The 20,137-nt window shown below is 35.8% G+C and overlaps 1 non-coding gene across 1 annotated transcript; it reads left to right on the forward strand.

Annotated features, from left to right (window-relative positions):
• The first annotated feature begins 11,243 nt into the window (after positions 1 to 11,243).
• On the forward strand, positions 11,244 to 11,349 carry LOC132272237 (small nucleolar RNA R71). Its single transcript, XR_009469999.1, has one exon. It is a non-coding gene; the product is annotated as a small nucleolar RNA R71 (small nucleolar RNA).
• Positions 11,350 to 20,137: the final 8,788 nt, after the last annotated feature.

Below are 20,137 nucleotides of genomic sequence, written 5' to 3' on the forward strand. Positions count from 1 at the left end.
GGAAGTTAGCGTCATCGGGCTGAGCTAAAGGACAATTTTAAAAAGGTGTTTTTGTGCCTAGGAGTCTTGCGGCTGCTCCCTAGCCTCATGCACAATTCCTGCGGGCACCCGCCAATTTATGATCGAGCCTTTAAAGTTCAAGGAATGAAATAATTTTATTCCAGTAGGTTTCAGATTTGGCGGGGCCCCGCCAACTGCTGCGGGCACCCGCTAGTTGCCATCACCAGCACCAAGAGCCCCTTTGCAAGGGCGTGGAAGCCAGTTGTGAAACCCCATGGGTGCCGGCCCTGCACTACAGGCGCCCGGCCATGTTGCAGACAGTAGGTTACCAACTCCATTGTTTTGCTCAAAGTTGTCCCCTTGACTAAATGAATGGTCTGCACTCTTTTTGGGATTATGAGCCACGAATTTAAAGTTGGTGGGAGGATATGGTTGCTTATTAGAGGCTTGATGCATTATATTATTATCATCCCAGCATTGTAAGGTTTTCTAGAGAGAGAAATATTGTTCTTGAGAGCTTTGGGTTGGAGCTTGCTTCTAGGTGCGAAAATGGAGGGGCTGATCCTCTCAACCTCCTTCCTCCCTTGCTTCTATAGGTAACTAACTCCCTTTCTAGGGAGGTGATAAAGCCCTTCTTTGTAAACATGCTTTAGTTTTGTTTAATTTGGGGAATGAATTGTGTATATGGTATTTTCATAATCTAGAGCTTTACACTTGATGTAATGGACCTAAATTTCTATAAATGATTATGTTGAATCTATTATCTTGTCTTAGATTATATTTTCTCATGATTGTATGGCTTGCATTTTTATAATGACAATGGAAATGAGATTATGAAATGGTTTATTGGCATGTTATATGAGAAGCTTTTTAGTCCTCCCATTTGATGGATTATTCTTGATTCTTGCCTTCATGTGCTATTACCATAGTTATTGAGGAGTTTGATAGTCCCTAGTTTAGTGAGTATGTCTTAGTTACACCCTAGTTTAGGTAGTTTAAACATGTGGAACTTTGAGGGATTATGCTTAATTCTTGATTCTATGAACTTCTTGAAGATAATATAGTAATTTTGAATTTCTACATATCATTGCCATATATCTAAGTTGTTTCCCAAGTTAATCATAAGCTAGCATGTTTATAGCGTTAGTAGTTGATTCACTTCCCTAGCCCTCTCTACATAAGTTTCTCTCATCTTAAATTCCTTCAATTTATTGTTTTATACAATTTTCAATCCTAGTTCTAAGTGACAAACAAAACAAAAACTCTACACCTCTTTCATCAAACAAAGTGATTTTAATGACCTTGGTTGCCATAAACTTGCAATCCTTGTGGTTCGACTTACCCCTATGATAGCCCTATTTTACAATGATTTGTGCTATTGCAAGGATTGATTATGATTGGTAGCGTATACCGAGACCCATCACTATACTGATGCTGATTGGGCTGATAACAAGGATGATAGAAAGAATACTTCAGGTAGTTGTTTCTATGTTGGTACTAATCTTGTTTCATGGTACAACAAGAAGCAAAATTATATATCTTTATCATCTTGTAAGGCTTAATACATTGCTACTGGAAATTGTTGCACACAATTGCTTTGGATGAAATAAATGCTTCTGGATTATGGAGTTAATCAAGGTACTATTGTTATCTTTTGTGATAATACTAGTATAATTAATATTTCAAATAATCCAGTTTTGAATTCTAGGACTAAGTACATTGACGTTCGACATCACTTTCTTAGGGAACTTGTTGAACAAAATGTCGTGTCTTTGGAAAAAGTGCATACTGATCAGAATTTGGCTGATATTCTCACTAAACCATTAGATACTCCTAAGTTTTTTCATTTTAGGAAATCTATTGGTGTTTGTTGTCTTGATTAGATGCATTGCAAAGACACAGTCTAGAAAGGATTTTCATGCATGTCTTGGGTGTCTAGATTATGTTTTTAGGAAGTTAAGCAAACTATATTGATTCAGTATGTTGAACACAAGGAATTTAATGACACATGGATTATCTGTGGAAAGCTTACAATGGCTATGAATTGATGAATTTGGTTTTTCTTACTTATTCGTATAGTAAATGAATCATTGATTGTACATTTACTTGAGATATCATTTTTTTTTTTGGTCAAAAATAATGTTGATATGATTGATCATTGTTTTGGAATTTAAACTTGATTTATGTGTTTAGACCAAAAGAGTGAAAAGAAAAGAAAATTGAAAAACAGTTTGGAATAAAAAGTTTTTGAAAAAGAAAAAAAAAATATTTGTTGTTTTGAAAAAAAATTGAGATGGAAAAGGCTACCTTTCGGATTTGTCCGAAAGTTACCTTGACTCGAAACAAATGGGAATAAGGGGAAAGAGCTGGCTACCCATAAGCGTGAAAGTCGTCAATATGCAAAAAGAAAAATGGAGCACAAAGAGAGAGAAAAAAATATGTCTTTTGCATATGTTGATTGTTTGATTTCTAAGGATATGTGATATCATTGATTTATTGTCTGAAATCTAAACAATTGACAGATCCTTTATTTTTGGAACTTGGTGGTGATTTTACTACACTTATCAAGTTTATGGAACTTCATAGAATTGATCTCGGTTATTTCTGTTGATACATATAATCTCGTGGAGTCTACATCTTCATTGGTTTCAATTTACAAGATTCATATGGTTGGTTGCTTCCTACTTCTAGGATATTTCTTCCTTGAGACCCTTGTTAATTTGTGACAAAAAAGGGGAGATAGAGATTAGATATTAGAGTCTTATCATTCAAGGGGAGTGATACTTTTGCATTAAGGGAGAGAACTTTTTTGCATTAAGAGGGAGAAGAATCATTGTTATCATTGCATGTGTTTACTTTTATGTTGATATTCAGGCATTGAAATTTGTTATTTTTATGCTTGTGTTTATTTTCTTGATTAAGCTTCACGGGTAGTTGTGTTCGAGCTAATGTGCACATTACAGGTTGCTACATGCGCTGAAGCTTCATGAGGTTCAAGAAAAATTCCAAAGTTTATTTCCTTTAATAATCATTATAATTTACTTTCCTGCTTTGGTAGATTGCTGAATTGTTTTTAGGGTTTTGTCACGAAATGGCCAAAGGGGGAGATTGTGAGATATATATTTTGTAATTGGATAATTTTGTTGCCAAAACAAGCCCATGTCGAGTTGTAATTCTAGTTACTTGTTCTACAAGTTATCAATATCGACAGCGACTACGGAATTGGAGAGGTTGTTTAAGTTACCCCAATTAAGATCATTTGAAGAAAAAGGTAAGAACAACACATTAGGAAGGATTCTAAACAAGGTTGGACACATTCTATATTTTCTATATTGTTCAGAACATACCGTAGAATGATTTTAGGCTAAAGGAACCAAAGAAATCAAGTCTGCCAAACTTGAACTGGTTCAGCCCCTCTGAACTGGTTCAAGATGCTCAAGATTGGCTTTGAATACACTCTGCCAATCTTGAACCAGTTCAGCCTCTCTAAACCAGTTCAAGAAGTCTTAGTACTATTCCAATTTCAGTTTCAGTTTCCTTCTTCTGATTGTTTCCTTTTTTATTCCAACTTCTTTCCAAGTCTTATAGACGAAATTTTTCATATTTTTAGAGGGATTAGGACTTTATAAACTCTATATAAACCTTATCATACATAGAGATTTATTCACGACTTTAGGAAAAATCAATTCTATATTTTGAGAAAGCCTTTTAGAGAGAGAAAATTCAGAAAATCAAATCTGATTATTCTGAATTTATTTATTAGAGCATACACATATATTCATGAGTGATTTATTGGTGTTGTTCTCTATCTCATCAGAATTGGAGCTTTATTGGAGATTCATAGATTCTGAATGAAGAGCAGGATTTAATATATCTACATCGAGTTCAAATCTTGAAGAACATAAGTAAAAGCAATCACACTTTCAAAGGGTTGGAGCATTCGAGGAGTGTTGTCTGATCTACCTGCTACTCTTCTACAAATATTAAGCATAAGCTTGAGGTCAAGTTGCTATTGGACGGGGAGTCGCAAAGCCAGAGGATTGTCAGTAATTGGTGTTTGGTATAACGATAGGGTGTGAGCAAGAGTTAAAGTTCGGTGTACTTTGTTTCAAACATAGTGGATTGGTTTACTTTGGACTGAATAGTCCACGAGGTTTTTCCCATGCAAACAGTTGACGTATTTTATCAACTAGGGTTTCTTCGCTAAAAATCCTGGTGCAATCTCTCTAAACTTTTACTTGCTTTATTTTACATTTATTAGTGATTGTGGATGTTTAAATTGATCATATAATTTAATCAATCATAAATTGAGCAAGTTGACTTAATAATCAGATCTAGGTCATTAAAGGAGTTAATCACAATTAAAATCAACTAATTGTTTCTGCACCCCGCGTAACTCTATTTTCAGACAAACATCTGCACCGAAAAAGAAAGTAAGAACTTGAAGACAAATAAACACCTATTCAACAAGGTTTCAAATGTACAAATATTGCCTAGATAATATTTGCCTTCATGAATTCATCTATCATCAAAACAAATGGAGCATTCTTTCATATCTATAGTCATTTCAATGATTTCACAAGTCATAAACATCCTTGCCCTTTTTAGTGTGTGTTGTTAGTGTGTGTATTTCTGAAGTTCAATAATCTAGCATTCTTTCAAAACAAATGGAGCATTCTTTCATACTAATAGTTGATGTTGTAATGTCTTTTACAAAATCATGTAATTATAAGCTCTCTTTTTCTAATGGAATTGATTATGTATCAATAGAATCTCATCATCTATACATAACAAATTGGAAATCTATTTGCATTACCCACAAAAAAATAAAAATAAAAATAAAAAAATAAAGAAAAAAGAAAATTACCATTGGCATAGACTGGTTTAAATGTACAACAACTTAAGGCAAAATCATAGAAAATATATACCTTTTTTCAGACTTGTTCCAAATAGCAGAAACCAAAGAATGACCACCACCATGTTCAACTCAGTACAAGTAGTAGCATTACCCAAAAAAAATAAAAAAATAAAATAAATTACCATTGGAATAGACTCATTTAAATGTATAACAAATTAAGGTAAAATCATAGAAAATACATACCTTTTTTCAGACTTGTTCCAAACTGCAGCAACCAAAGAAGTCCACCACCATGTTCAACTCAGTACAAGTAGTAGCATTACCCACAAAAAAAAAAAAAAAAAAAAAAAAAAAAAAAATGAGCATTGCCATAAACTCATTTAAATGTATAACAACTTAAGGCAAAATCATAGAAAATATATACCTTTTTTCAGAATTGTTCTAAATAGCGGCAACCAAATAATGACACCACTATGTTCAACTCAGTACAAGTAGTAGCATTACCCAAAAAAAAAAAAACAAAAAAAAACAAAAAAAAACAAAAAAAAAAGCATTACAAAACTCATTTAAATGTATAACAACTTAAGGCAAAATTATAGAAAATATATACCTTTTTTCAGACTTGTCCTAAACAACGGCAACCAAAGAATGATACCACCAAATTCAACTCAGTACAAATAATAGCATTACCCACCAACCAAATAAATAAATGAGCATTGCCATAAACTCATTTAAATGTATAACAACTTAAGGCAAAATCATAGAAAATATATACCTTTTTTCAGACTTGTTCTAAAAAACAGTGAGGTGTGTCAAATTATATCTACTCGCAATAACACGAATCTTTGCAGAATAGGGCTATATTAAGGGTATCGAATTCACAAAGACTGTCGTAGTTTATTCAAGCATCTAATTAATATGATTTTGATTCAATGGGAGAAGTTGATTGATTTGGTTGTTTATCACAAACATAAAATTAAATTAAAACTAAATTAAAACAAAGATAAGATCAAGAGAGAGAAAGTCTTAAGGATTGACTTCACCACGAATCATGTATTACGATAAACCATTCAAACCTTGGGATTTCACAATTTATATATCATACAAATTAAACTCAATAACATTCGTTTAATTCGGGTTTTAAAGAGAGATGTTTCATTGAACTTAGCTAACTATAACCTATATTCGGTTGGCATGAATTATCTACTTACCTACTTCTAACTAATGTCGCAGTATAACTTGTCTTCCCTAAGCATAGACTATGAAAGAGTTCATTCATGAAAAAAGTTGGAACATCATTGCAAAATCTCCATTCTTATGTTCGATAGGCCTCTACCATACCGTCCAATAAGAACAGGTTGATAACAATTAAAGAACAATAATATCTAAGATAATGTAATAATTATTCAGAAATCATTAATTCATTAAAACGGCAACTGATCCGTAATCAGTTGCTCATAATTATGCAATCAAAATACATAAACTTATAAATCCCCAAAGTTAAGAATGATCAAACCATTATACTCGAATTCGGGCTGCATCAATGCCCTAAGAAAGAAATTGGCTACTCATGACGATAGAAGATATGATCTATGTTGTTATAGACTTCATCATCATGGACCACCAATCTCCTCTTGGGATCTCCACATTTGAAACCCTAAAAGCCGCCACTAATTGAGAGAAAATAACGAAGAGAAAGGATTCTAAATTTGTGTCCTTGTGCTTCACTTTTATAGAAGAATTAAAGTCCAATAAGGTTTGGCTGGGCTTTTAGGTCTTCTAGAGTAATCTGGGCCCATCTGGGATGAAAAAGGATTGCACTAAGATAAATCCCGTATCAATTAAGTTTGACTAAATAACAAAGGCTCATGCTTTTGTCTCTGGGCTCTAGCCATGGGAGCTTGGGCTAGAGCCTCTTGGGATAGGGGTCAAGCCTTACTTCAATACTTAGCCATTTCTCTTCAAATAATTTTCGAAGCGTCTTTTTCTTCAACACTTTGAATATTTTTGGGATGAATCTTGAATAGTGCTCGATCACCATCTCTGAGGCTTAAGCCTTTGAAGTTGGGCTTGAGCCTTATGGACAAGGCTCGAGCTCTGGCAACATGGAGTTCTTTAAAGTGACTTTTGATATTCCGGTGTAACTTGCGTTCGAGCATTTTTGCAAAGGCTCGAGCATCTTGAATTTGGGCTCGAGCCTCGAATGCCTTGGTTGGAATTCTTGCTTCAGTTAACCTTTAGCTTGAGCCTTAAGAAACTAGGCTCGAGCCCTAATACTTGAACTTCTCCAAAATCACTATTTTAACTCTTGGCTTGCTTCAGATGACCGGCAACGACTTTGGAATCTTCAATGTCAGTCTTTTCATTATAAAAGCTCGATTTTAACCATTCTTTTGGGAAAGTACCTAAAAACATAAAATAAACATAAATCAGTCTAAAACTGGATAGAAGAACTATTTAAGGTCTTAACATATGCGTATTTAGGGACTCAAATATGAATATTCAGTGCTCATCACACCCCCAAACTTACATATTACTAGTCCCTTAGCAATACAGAACTAAAAAACCACTTTTGTGGAAATCACAGTTGCATTTAGCTTATGCAACAAGCTTTTAAACCCCTAGGTTACCCCTAGTGGATGAGTTGTAGTCTCGTGAGGGTTTCCAGTGAAGATACCCACAAACTTCTCAAATCAGTGCTTTAATAGCACAGTAAGTTCATTCAAACCTGTTTTCTTATCGTAATGCCCCAACAATGCATCAATCAGTCAAATACAACAAGTATTAGGAATTATACTAAACAGGAAAAATCTCAAACTCTCAATCATCATATCAGCAACTATGGTCCTCATATGTCAGTTTAATCACATGTTTTAACAATTCCGATTCCTAAAATCCTTTTAAAGTGAACTCACAATTTTAAACATGTGGCTTACCATTTATACTTACATCTAACTCATGTCATTCCTCAATTCACAAGCAAACTTTTCAAATTCTGATCCCCAATGTATTTTTCTACTTTTCAACAGATATGCATTTATTTCATTCATCACTCATGTTTTTTTCTTTTCTTTTTCAACTTTTTTTTTTCCAAAAAGGTGTTGTGCAATGCTCAGGTCTGTTAAGCTTTTTAAATCACTCATGTAACGAGTTTTCAGCTATTGACTCCCAAACTAGACGGTTTTAGGGTATTAGGTGTCAAGACACACCTAAGGACCTAATTGCTAAAGTAATAAAGGCTACCTAAACCACTTATGTAACGAACTTTCAGTCAATGACTCCCAAACCAGTTGACTTTAGGGCATTAGATGTTAAGACACCACTAAGGACTTAATTATTTAAGCAGTCTAGGTATAAACCCAAACTTGACCCTTTATTATTTTTTACATACCATTGTTTATCTTTTTATTTTTTTATTTAATACCTTGGTTCTCAAAATCATCAAATTCACCTGGTCATCTCAGTCTAACACAAATCAGAATAAGACTTTAAGTTTATACCCCACATAGTGTATATAAGTGTGCTCATGTGTAAAGTGAAGTATTTTAGAGGTTAAAATTATCAAATTGTAACTATCCTGACAAAGTGGACCACAGGCCACTAACTGATCTCAAAAAAAATTTAAAATCCCTATTCAACATGAATTTGACATACAAGCCATCTTAAACTAATATAAGATTGCATATGGACATCATAATAATCAACAGACTCAAAATCATGCTTAAACAGTTAAATTTTAGTCTCTTATGCATGTCATACCATCAACAAAAATTTAAAGATCATTATCTTACCCCAAACTTAGTGTGCACCTTGTCCTCAATGTGTGAAAAACAAAGCAGAGATAGAAAGATATTACCATACTACGCAGAACTAGCAAAAGCATACCAACATAAAGCTCCGAAGGACAAAATAGGCAAATCACCCCCAAACTTAGTCCTTAGTACCTACAAAATAATCACGTTCTAACACACATTAGAGTATCAAGTATATGGAGTAAGAACAGATATATGTCATCATACACAAGGTTTTTTTTTTTTTTTTTTTACTCAAACCTATACCAACCTGATCTAAAAATAAAAGAAAAATAAACAAATAAACTAAAAACCTAGAAAATCAAAATAAAATAAAATCAAAATAAGAAAAAGAAAAAGAAAAAGAAAATAAAACAAATAAAACAAACCAAACTAAAGTACAAACCTACAAGTGCTAAGTTTAACGTCGATAGCTTGCACCATGCTAAGTTTAATGTCGCTAGCTAGACGTTAGGCCACTCCCTAGCCTTTATCCAACAACTCAACTACCTCCCTCATCGGTGATTATGAAATTCGAAGCAAGAGGAACAAGTGTGGTTCCGTCAAGACCCAAGAAAGAATACTCAAGCTTATCCGGTGGTGGCTTAGGCTTAAGTTTGTGAGAAGACTCACAAAAAGGACAAGGAGGACTTGAAATCAAAGGAGGATAATCTTTTATCAGGAAGATGGTGACTGAATCCTCATCAATGATATCAAGAAAAAAGCACTCATCTCTCTTTGAAGAATTTGGAGTGGTATTGAAGATGTTTAATTTGAGCTTCATGTTCCCAAAAGAAATATCCATAGCCCCAGTCCTACGGTTAATGTTGGCATTCGCTATAGTTAAAAATGGATGGCCAAAGATCGCTGGAATAGATCTATTGAGATCGTGAACAGGTTCTATATCTAGGAGAAGAAAATCAACCGAAAAATAAAACTTGTCCACTTTAATGAGAACATTTTCAACTAACCCACGTGGTTGCTTCATAGATCGATCAGCAAGTTGCAACACAACTGATGTGGGTTTAAGCTCTCCCATGCCTAGTTGCTTATACACCGAGTAAGGTAGAAGATAAACACTTACTCCTAAGTCAGGAAGTGCTCGGTCTATCATATTGTTTCGAATAGTGTACGAAATGGTAGGAGCACCAGGATCTTTGAAGTTAGGAGGAGTGCTATGCTGAGTGATTGCATTGACTTACTCGGTGAGATAGATTTTCTTAGAGACTTGGCTTTTTGATTTTCTCTTTTAGGTTTACAAGTCTTTTAGAAATTTGGCATAGGCAAGAATTTTTTTGATGGCTTCAAGGAGAGGAATATTGATTTTAACTTATTTAAAGACCCTCCATCATTTCTTGAATTTTCTCTCCTTACTTACCATAGTAAGAAGGTTCCATGAGACGCTGAGGAAACGGCGTTTTTGGCTCATAAGCTGTCTCAAGGTTGGGAGCAGATGAACAAGTGACTTCACCTTTAACTCCTTTAGAGCTCGATGGAATAAGATGTGAGGGAACATCTATGGGATATGGAATTGGAATAATGCAATTGATGGGAATCCTACGTCTCTCTTTTCTACCTCTTGTTTCTCAATTTGATTATCTGTTACCTTTCCACTCCTTAAAGTTGTGATAGCATGAACTTGTTCATGATAAGTACTTGAAGGATTAGTCTCATTAATCATATAAGTTTGCCCTTTTGGGTTGGCTATTAGCTAACTACACAGTTTTCCTTCCTCTCATTGAGTTAATACTTTAACTATTTGCCCAACTTGAGTTGCTAGTTGCCTTACATAAACTTCTATTTGCCCATCTCGAGTTTCTATCTGACCAAATTGAGTGTCTAGCTTGGTCATAGATTGAGAATGGGAATGCAACAATTGAGTGGTGGACCTAAAGTTGCTAATTGCAGCCAAGACATTCTCTTCAAATTCAGACGAGTACCTAGGATGAGGAAGATCAGGATTAGCTTGGTTTTTAAATTGAGGAGGACAATAGATGGAAGATTGATTGAAAGAATTATTTTGCAGAGGATTGGATTAATTATGGTACTGTCCCTGAGATTGGGGAATAGTATTGCCTTGGCTTTGATTCTGCCATGATATATTGGAATGATCTCTCCAGCCAGGGTTATAAATATTGGAATTTGGATTGTAACCCGAGCTGGAGAATGTAGCATTGGTTTGCACTTGTGGATTTTCAAAAGATTGACCCAAGAGAGGACAACTGGTTGCATAATGAGATGGACTAGCGTAGACAGAACACACCTCCTTTTGCAAAGAGGAGTGCTAAGAAGAACTAATAGTACTGACAGCTGATAAAACTTGGTCAAACTTTCGATTCAATACTTCCATTTGAGTGGCGAGCTCTCTAGATTTTTCTGCCTCATACAAACTTTCAACTTGAAGGATACCTGAAGTGAACCTAGACCTATAGGAAGAAACATGTTGTACAGAATTTTCACTCAGGTCCTCAAACAGTTCCCAAGTGTCATCTGGGCTCTTATGCAGGAAAGCACCATTACTAGAAGCATCTACCATGTTCCTATGTGGATCAGCTAATCCATCATAGAATATTTGCACCAAATGCCATTTAGCAATATCATGGTGTGGACAGTTTCTCAAAAGATCATTGTATCTCTCCCAAGTATCATGAAGTTGTTCACCCGGGATTTGGGAGAACGCTATGATCTCTTTTCTCATTTGTGTGGTTTTACCCACAGTGTAATATTTTTTTAAGAACTTTTGTTGCAACTTATCCCATGTGCTTATAGAATTATGAGGTAAGGAGTGCAACCAAGTTCTAGCTTTGTCCTTAAGAGAAAATTAGAAGAGTCTCATCCTAAAAGCATTATTAGAGAGAGTGGACAACTTGGTAGTTGAACACAATTTTAGAAACTCATCTATGTGCTTGTAGGGATCTTCAGTAGCAAACCCATGGAATGTTGAAAGCATTTGGATCATAGCTAGCTTGATCTCAAAGTGGGTTGCATCAGATTGTGGAAATTGAAAGCAACAAGGGGATGTATATGAGGTGGGAATGAAGTGATCCCTCAATTGTGTTTGTGGTGGAAGAACAGGTGCTTGTGGCATATGTGCCACATTTGGATTATCACCATTATTAGCCATGTCTGCTTTAGAGAATTCTCCTAACAATTTAGGCTAAGATCAATGGTAACAAGTAAAAAGAAAAATTTCAAGCTAAGAAATAAATTGAAAAGAACTCACAGAAGGTCCTAAAACCATAGCTTCTTTTCCTTAAGTTTCGTCGCCCTTTCTCCTTGATTCCGGTACTTGAAAACAAAAAGAAAAAAGGTGAGATATCATAAATTCCTAAAACTAAGAATGAAAATAAAACTAATTTTCAACTTAATAAACCATTACACAATCCCCGGCAACGGCGCCAAAAATTGATGTGTGTTAAATTATATCCACTCGCAATAGCACGAATCTTTGCAGAATAGGGCTATATTAAGGATATCGAATCCATAGAGACTGTCGTAGTTTATTTAAGCATCCAATTAACATGATTTTGATTCATTGGGAGAAATTGATTGATTTGGTTGTTTGTCATGAACATAAAGTTAAATAAAAACTAACTTAAAACAAAGATAAGATCAAGAGAGAGAAAGTCTTAGGGATTGACTTCACCACGAATCTTGTATTATGGTCAACCATTCAAACCTTGGGATTCCATAGTTTATATATCATATGAATTAAACTCAATAACATTCGTTTAATTCGGGTTTTAAAGAAAGATGTTTCATTGAACTTAGCTAACTATAACCTATCTTCGGTTGGCACGAATTATCTATTTACCTACTAATAAGTGCTCAAATGTAACGCATTTTAGCACCTAAGCTAGGGTATTTTAGTCTATTCATCTATCTTACTTCCATGTCTTAGATACTTATTTGTGTTATTGCCTATTTCAGGTGAATAATGTTCAAACAGGCTAACAAGAGCCATTTAGACCAGTTTTGGAGCTAAAGAGCGAAGTTGGAAAGAAGCCAAGAAAAATGCACCAGGGGAACTTCAATCGATCGAAGGGGAGTCCCAATCGATCAAAGTGATCTTCAATCGATCGAAATCAAGGCAGTGCTAACTCAGCCAATGGGATGAAGCCTGGAAGATATTTTCAAAGCCACGTCAGCTTCAATCGATCGAAGCCAAGTGTTTGATCGATCGAAAATCTTCGATCGATCAAAATGTTGCTTGCAGTGAGCTGTCTAATTCCCGAGCGCGCCGATTTCTACCTACCTTGCATAGCTGCGAATTTCCTCCAATCACAGGCTATTATTCTAACTTAGTCCTTACTCAAAGGAATGTGTAATTGATTTATTGAACATCATTGTAATAGATAGATATTATTACCAATTATAGAATAGATAGTTTTTCTCTTTATAACTAGGGTTTTGGAGAAGAAAGCAAGGATGAAGATAATGATGCCAACCTCCAAGCTAGCCCTTGAGGGTTCCATAACCACTACAATGAGCGGCTAAATCCTTCTCTTGGGGCTAAAAATAGCCCTTAGGCTTGCTTCTCAAACCTAGTTTTTGTGTATTTTTGGGGATTTTAGTTGTAATAGATGTTTTGACCTTGAATAAATATAGATCTTGTGATTTCTACTTGATTTGTATGGATTAATGCTTTCAATTGATCATTTGGCTCTAGTCATATGTCTATGTATGCTAGTATTGATGTTCATATTTTTATCTCTAGATTTAATGAAGTTGATGCATGTCTATGTGTGTTCATGATGTTGATCTAGTGATAGTCAAGGCATGGTGCTTAATGGACCACTTTTGTGATTTATTTGATGGTTCACACTTATTTCTTGATGGATTGTATCACATCTCTAGTTTAATTAGTTTAATTTCATATCTCTAGCATAGTTGTAGTGTAACTGCCTTAATTTCTTAAGTAGGTGAACAATCTATTCTTGTTTCTTGATGTTTCATACTTATGAATGCAAAGAGTGCATATCTCTAGATATTTGTGTGTGCATTAATTGTGGTTTAATTAAATGGATATTGGTCTCATTTGATAGGTTTTTCTATTCATTAAAATTGGCTAGACAATCTATACTTATTTGCCTTCTATACTTAATTTCAATTGATGTCACATACACACAAGTTACAATTTAAATTTCCCCACTAATGTGCAATTGCTAGTGTTTGATGAAGTGAAACTTAGTGGTGACTCTATGCCCCAAGATCTCTCTCCTATATCTTTTCCCTACTTTCTATATTGTGATTTATTTGCATTAGTTTTAATTGCATTGTAGTCTAATTAAACAATCACCAATCAAACTTTGATCACTCGACCTACTAATCCGACATTAGTTTCCATCACAAATACGCATCCAATCCCTTGGGACAATCCATACTCACTCTAGCTATATTTTTAGTTGGAAGTGGTACTGGTATTTTCTAAATTTAAACTTGGCCACACTACACACTTTTACATGCTTTGGTTCGAGACCACACCAAGTTTTGACGCCGTTACCGGGGATTAGGCACCGTCGTATTTGGGAATTAATTAGGAATTAGTACTCTTTTGATCTTATTTTTATTTTTATTTTATTTTGGTTACTTATTGTGTTTGTTCTTGATTGGCTAGGTGAATTGAGCCAAGAGAGTGAAGCAAAGGGAAATTGAAAAGCAAAAGAAGCAAGAAGCCAAGTGAAGATAAGCAAGAGCAAAAAAGCTCAAAAATAAAATAAAAATTACAAAGCAAAACAAGGCAAAGAAAAAAATTAAAAAACAACTTGAAGTTGCTTAAGGATCCTTTGCGAGCTTCTCTAAACTCAATCCTTAGTTAGATCATGAGCCCACATAAAGGCAAGTCTTTACTTTCATATAAAAATCGTGAGTCCACTTGGAGGCAAGTCTTTACTTTCATAGAAAAATCGTGAGCCCACATGGAAGCAATTTAATTTTTCTTGCATATTATTCAAAGCATAGGAGCATGGGATCATCGTATGTGGATGTTTGTTGATTGATTTGTTGCAGAGAAGAAGTGATTGCTACTTGCTTGTTGCTTGTTTGTGTTTTGTTTGTGCATGCATGGTCGTAGGTCGTTAAATCCTACTCTTGTCCCACTTAATTTGAATCTTGAATCCATTGTTCGTAATTCTAAGGGAAAGAGTAATTCTAATCATTCCATTTCATCAATGGAAGACATCAATGAGGACCGTGCATCACAATTACTCCTTCCCTTAGAATTACGAACAAGGCATCCTTCACCCTAATGTGCATCATGACAATATTCAAGTACCATTAGGCATGCCAAGACCTTTCATTCCATCACAACAACAAGGCCAAATTCCATTGGGAATGCCTCGGCCAATTTTTGCTCCACAACCTCCCATTATTCAAGGCAATCAAGGTGTTTATGTAGCACCTCCAATTGTGAATCCTCCTCTTACTTTACGTGATCATTATATGCCAAATAAATATAATGCACCTATATGCATTCAATTACCCCCTTTTAGAGCACATCACTATGAAATTAAACCGCAAACTATTTAAATGCTTCCTAACTATCATGGACCTCCAAGTGAAGAACCTTACAAGCATTTGGATGAGTTTCTTGAAATATACTCCACCGTGAAATACACGGACATGCCGGAAGATGGTTTGAAATTAAAACTTTTTCCTTTCACCCTTAAAGATAAGGCAAAATATTGGTTCAACAATCTTACGCCTTTTTCGATAACTTCTTGGGCGGAAATGCAACAAGAGTTCTTGAAAAAGTACTATCCGGTTTCAAAGACCAATGCTATGATAACTTCTATTAGAGAATTTTCTCAAGGGGATGGGGAATTCTTTCATGATGCATAAAAAAGATTTAATGACTTGCTTAGGAAGTGTCCACATCATGACATGCCTAAGTGGCAATTAGTTCAATACTTCCTTAAAAGTTTGCCAGATAATCACAAGGGTATGGTTGATGTATCTATGGGTGAATCTTATCTTGATAAGCATGGAAATAATGTTTGGTGTCTTTATGAAAGTAAGAGTGAGAATTCAATGCATCGATCCTTGTCTTCCAAAAATGGTAAAAATTTAGGTGGAAGGAAGAATGTCGGCTTGTATCAAGTTGACAATTCCAATAACATAGCTGCCGAAGTCAAGTCTTTATCACAAAGGTTTGATCAATTTTTGATCAACCAAAATTTAGTGAATCAAGTGTCTTCCTGCCCTAATCATATTCATCATCTATCTAATGAAGCATGCATAACTTGTTCTAATGTCTTACATTCTACTTCCAATTGTCCCTATGGACATGTGCAAAGTGAGCACCATGAACAAGTGAATGCCACATTTGTTCACCAAGGGAATAATCCCTATGGCACACACTACAATCCCGGATGGAGGAACCATCCAAACTTCTCTTGAAAAAGCCAAGGGGAAGGCTCAAACCTTCCCCAAGGTGGTTTTCAAGGAAAGTATGTTCCACCTCCAATGCAAGGCCAAGGTTCCTAAGTTATAGATCATCTTTTCAATCATCACATGGAAACCAATTCTCAAACTCTCATTTTCCTAATCAATCATCTTACTCTCAAGGAAATTCTAGAAGTCCCGCTTTTGAGGAAAAAGTGTTGACCGCTTTGGGTACTTTAGAGGCAAACACTCAATTGCTTCATTCCCATTCCCAATCCATTGTTAAGCTAGAAACCCAAGTTGGGCAAATAGCTAGTACTTTGAACGCTAGAGAGAAAGGAAGATGCCTCTAAATACCTCATCAAAGCAACAACTTGTTATGGAGACTACCTCCTCATCGGAAGGTCACACAATTGAACATGTTAATGTGGTGACAACCTTGAGAAGTGAAAAAATTATTGATAATCAAGTAGGTGTTTCTAATGAAGAGGGTGAACCAGTGCAACCAAAAGTTGACACCTATTCCATTTCACATTCTATTCCTCTTTCATTGTATATGCATGAACCCTTTATTGAAAAAGTGTTGAAAAACGATTTAAAAATTTCTTGTGTTGAAGATGTTGTAAAAAAAGACTTTGAAAATATTTTTGAGCCAAAGGCTCCATTTTTGGATGCCTTGAAAGGATTCATTTATCTTGATAAACAAAAGACCAAAGTGGATTAAATATTTGAAGTGTTTAGGCAAGTGAAGATTAATCTTCCGCTCTTGGATGCAATCAAACAAATTCTGGCTTATGCCAAATTCTTGAAAGATCTTTGCACCCAAAAGAGGAAGAATAAAAGCCAAGCACCAAAGAAAGTGGTCTTGACCGAACAAGTAAGCTCCATTTTACAACATAACACTCTTCCAAAATTTATGGACCCCAGTTCACCTACTACTTCTTGCGTCATTGGTGACCATGTCGTTTGTTGAGGGTGAAATTCACGCGGTCCGATACGACACTGTTTTCCTGCAAGGAAGAGAGGAGAAGATCGATAAAACTTGACGGCACTGGTGTAGTACCTGACAAGAGCTCTCCAACGATCAAGTTAGTCACCGGACGTCTAAAAAGAAGGCAAGAATTTAATAATAGTTTTTTCATCGTACCTTATTCCCGAGTCATTTATCGTCGCTTCCCTTATTCTCGATAAGGGAATTTCATCATCCTCATCCCATGGGACTTATCCCATAGAAATCTTATCCTTGATAAGATTTATCATCATCCCCATGGAAATCTTATCTTGCATAAGATTTGTCATCATTCTTATCCATGGAAATCGTTACCTCTAATAATAAAATATTATCGTTGATCACCGAAAAGATCTAGCGGCTGGTCAACACTTAGTTGCCTCGATCGTTAAGTCAAGATAGGTTTATTTTTCACTATCAGTTGCCCCCCAAGCTTGCTCATCTAGCTTTGGCAATGTAAGATTTTTTTTTTTTTTTTGTCCACGGCACTGTTCCCTTGGAACAGTACCCGCGGGTACTGTTCATATGAACAGTATAATTTTTTTTTTTTTTTGCCCTGGGAACAGTACCCGCAGATACTATTCATATGAACAGTAACATTTGTTTTTCCCTACCCTAGGAACAGTACCTGTGGGTACTATTCATATGAACAGTAACTTTTTTTTTTTTCTTTTTTCTTTTTTTTTTTTTGTACTGTTCCCTTGGGTTCAATTTTTGTTACCCTTGGGCTCTGCCCTGGGTACTATTCTTGGTACCCTTGGGTACTCTGCCCCTAGGTATTTTTAGTACCCTTGGGTAATCTTTCCCTGGAGTGCTCTATCCTTGGGTACTATTTTTAGTACCCTTGGGTACTCTGCCCCTAGGTACTAGTTTTACTCAGATCGTCACTCCTTTAATAAGGGAATTGAACTTTACTAGCTTTTACCCTTCTATCCCTATGGTAACTTTTCTGACACCTTTGAAGAACTGAGTAAGCAGTTTATGAGCCACTTCATTGCAGGTCAGAGGCATAGGATGTCGACTACCTACCTGTTTACCGTGGAGCAACAAAAGGAAGAGTCGATTCGGGAATATATCACCCGATTCAATGCAGAAATGTTATAGGTAGAAGAGGTGGACGATAAGGTAGCTTTGACCGCTTTCATAGGAGGACTCCAAACCTCCAGATTCTTGTTCTCCTTATCAAAAGAACCTCCCACCAGCATGATAGAGTTGCTGATCAGAGCGCAAAAACACATCAACGCTGAAGACACCATGAGTGCACGGAAGGAAGGAGAGGACAAGAAGAGGCCAGCTCCTCTTGCCAGGGATGAAAATAATACCAAATATAAGAGATCGTTCTTCAGCCAGAGCGATAGCACATATCATGAGAAAGACTCAGATGAGTATACCGACTAGAAATTGTCTCACGGCTGGAATTAGCCTTATCAAGTCATTCACAATAAAGACTGGGGGCATCTTAGTTAATCATTTTAAATGGAGGGTAGCACACTCACGTGTTATCTTGTTTTTAATAAGCCTTGAGCCAATGATGGTCTTTAATAAAATTCTTTTCAGTTGCCTTGACTCTTGGTCAATTATCCCTATACGTGTAGTATCCCCATACTATAAAGGATAATAAATGAGTGTCCTGTATTACAAGGACCCGGGCTGAGTGAATCCCGTAATCCATATCCGTGTACTATAAGGGATAGTAAATGAGTGTCCTCTATTACATGGACTTGGGCTAAATGAATCCCGTAATCCATATCCCCATAATATAAGGGATAATAAATGAGTGTCATGTACTATAAGGACCCGGGTTGAATGAATTCCGTAATTAATATCCCCTTACAATAAGGGATAGTAAATAAAAATCCCTTACTAAAGGGGTGAGCTGAGTAAAGCTCATAAAGTTCAATTCCCTTATTAAAGGAGTGACGATCTGAGTAAAACTAGTACCCAGGGGCAGAGTACCCAAGGGCAAAGCACCCCAGGGAAAGATTACCCAAGGATACTAAAAATACCCAGGGGCAGAGTACCCAAGGGTACCAAAAATGGAACCCAAGGGAACAGTACCCAAGGGAAGCGTACCAAAAAAAAAAAAAAAGGTTACTGTTCATATAAATAGTACCCTATATGAACAGTAGAATAATATATATATATATATATATATTTTTTTTCATGCCCTGGGAACAGTACCCACAGGTACTATTCATATGAACAATAACTTTTTTTTTTTTTTTTTTTTTTTTGGTACCCGCGGGTACTGTTCCCAGGGCAGGGGAAAAAAAAAAAAAGAATCTTACATTCCCAAAGTTAGACGAACAAGCTTGGGAATGGGGGTCAACTGATAAGGAAAAATAAACCTATCTTGACCTAACTATAGAGGCAACCAAGTGTTGACCAGCCACCAGATCTTTTTGGTGATCAACGATAATATTTTATTATTAGAGGTAACGATTTTCATGGATAAGAATGATGACAGATCTTATGCAGGATAAGATTTCCATGGAGATGATGACAAATCTTATCAAGGATAAGATTTCCATGGGATAAATCCCATGGGATGAGGATGATGAAATTCCCTTATCGAGAATAAGGGAAGCGACGATAAATAGGACGACGACTCGGGAATAAAGTACGATAAAAAAAACTATTATTAAATTCCTGCCTTCTTTTTAGACCTCCGGTGACTAACTTGACCGTCGTAGAGCTATTGGCAGATACCACACCGATACTGTCAAGGTTCTTCTCCTCTCTTCCTTGCAGGAAAACGGTGTCGTATCGGACCGCGTGAATTTCACCCTCAACATCATTAACCGAGCTCTTCTAGATTTAGGAGCAAGTGTTAACCTTCTTCTATATTCAGTGTATGTTCAATTGGGCTTAGGAGATTTGAAACCGACGTCGGTAGTTTTGCAACTTGCCGACCAATTCATCAAAAAGACCCAGGGTATTATTGAGGATGTCTTGATTAAGATTGACAAATTCTTTTTCTCGGTCAATTTCATGACCATTGACACAAAACCGGTCCCAAATCCCATGAATCAAATTCCTGTTATCCTTAGTCGTCCCTTCTTGGCAACTGCTAATGCCAACATCAATTATAGGACG

The sequence above is a fragment of the Cornus florida genome, unplaced genomic scaffold, assembly GCF_030987335.1.
Source record: "Cornus florida cultivar Cherokee Brave unplaced genomic scaffold, ASM3098733v1 CherokeeBrave_3.0.0_Hap2_Chr08, whole genome shotgun sequence".
NCBI lineage: Eukaryota > Viridiplantae > Streptophyta > Magnoliopsida > Cornales > Cornaceae > Cornus > Cornus florida.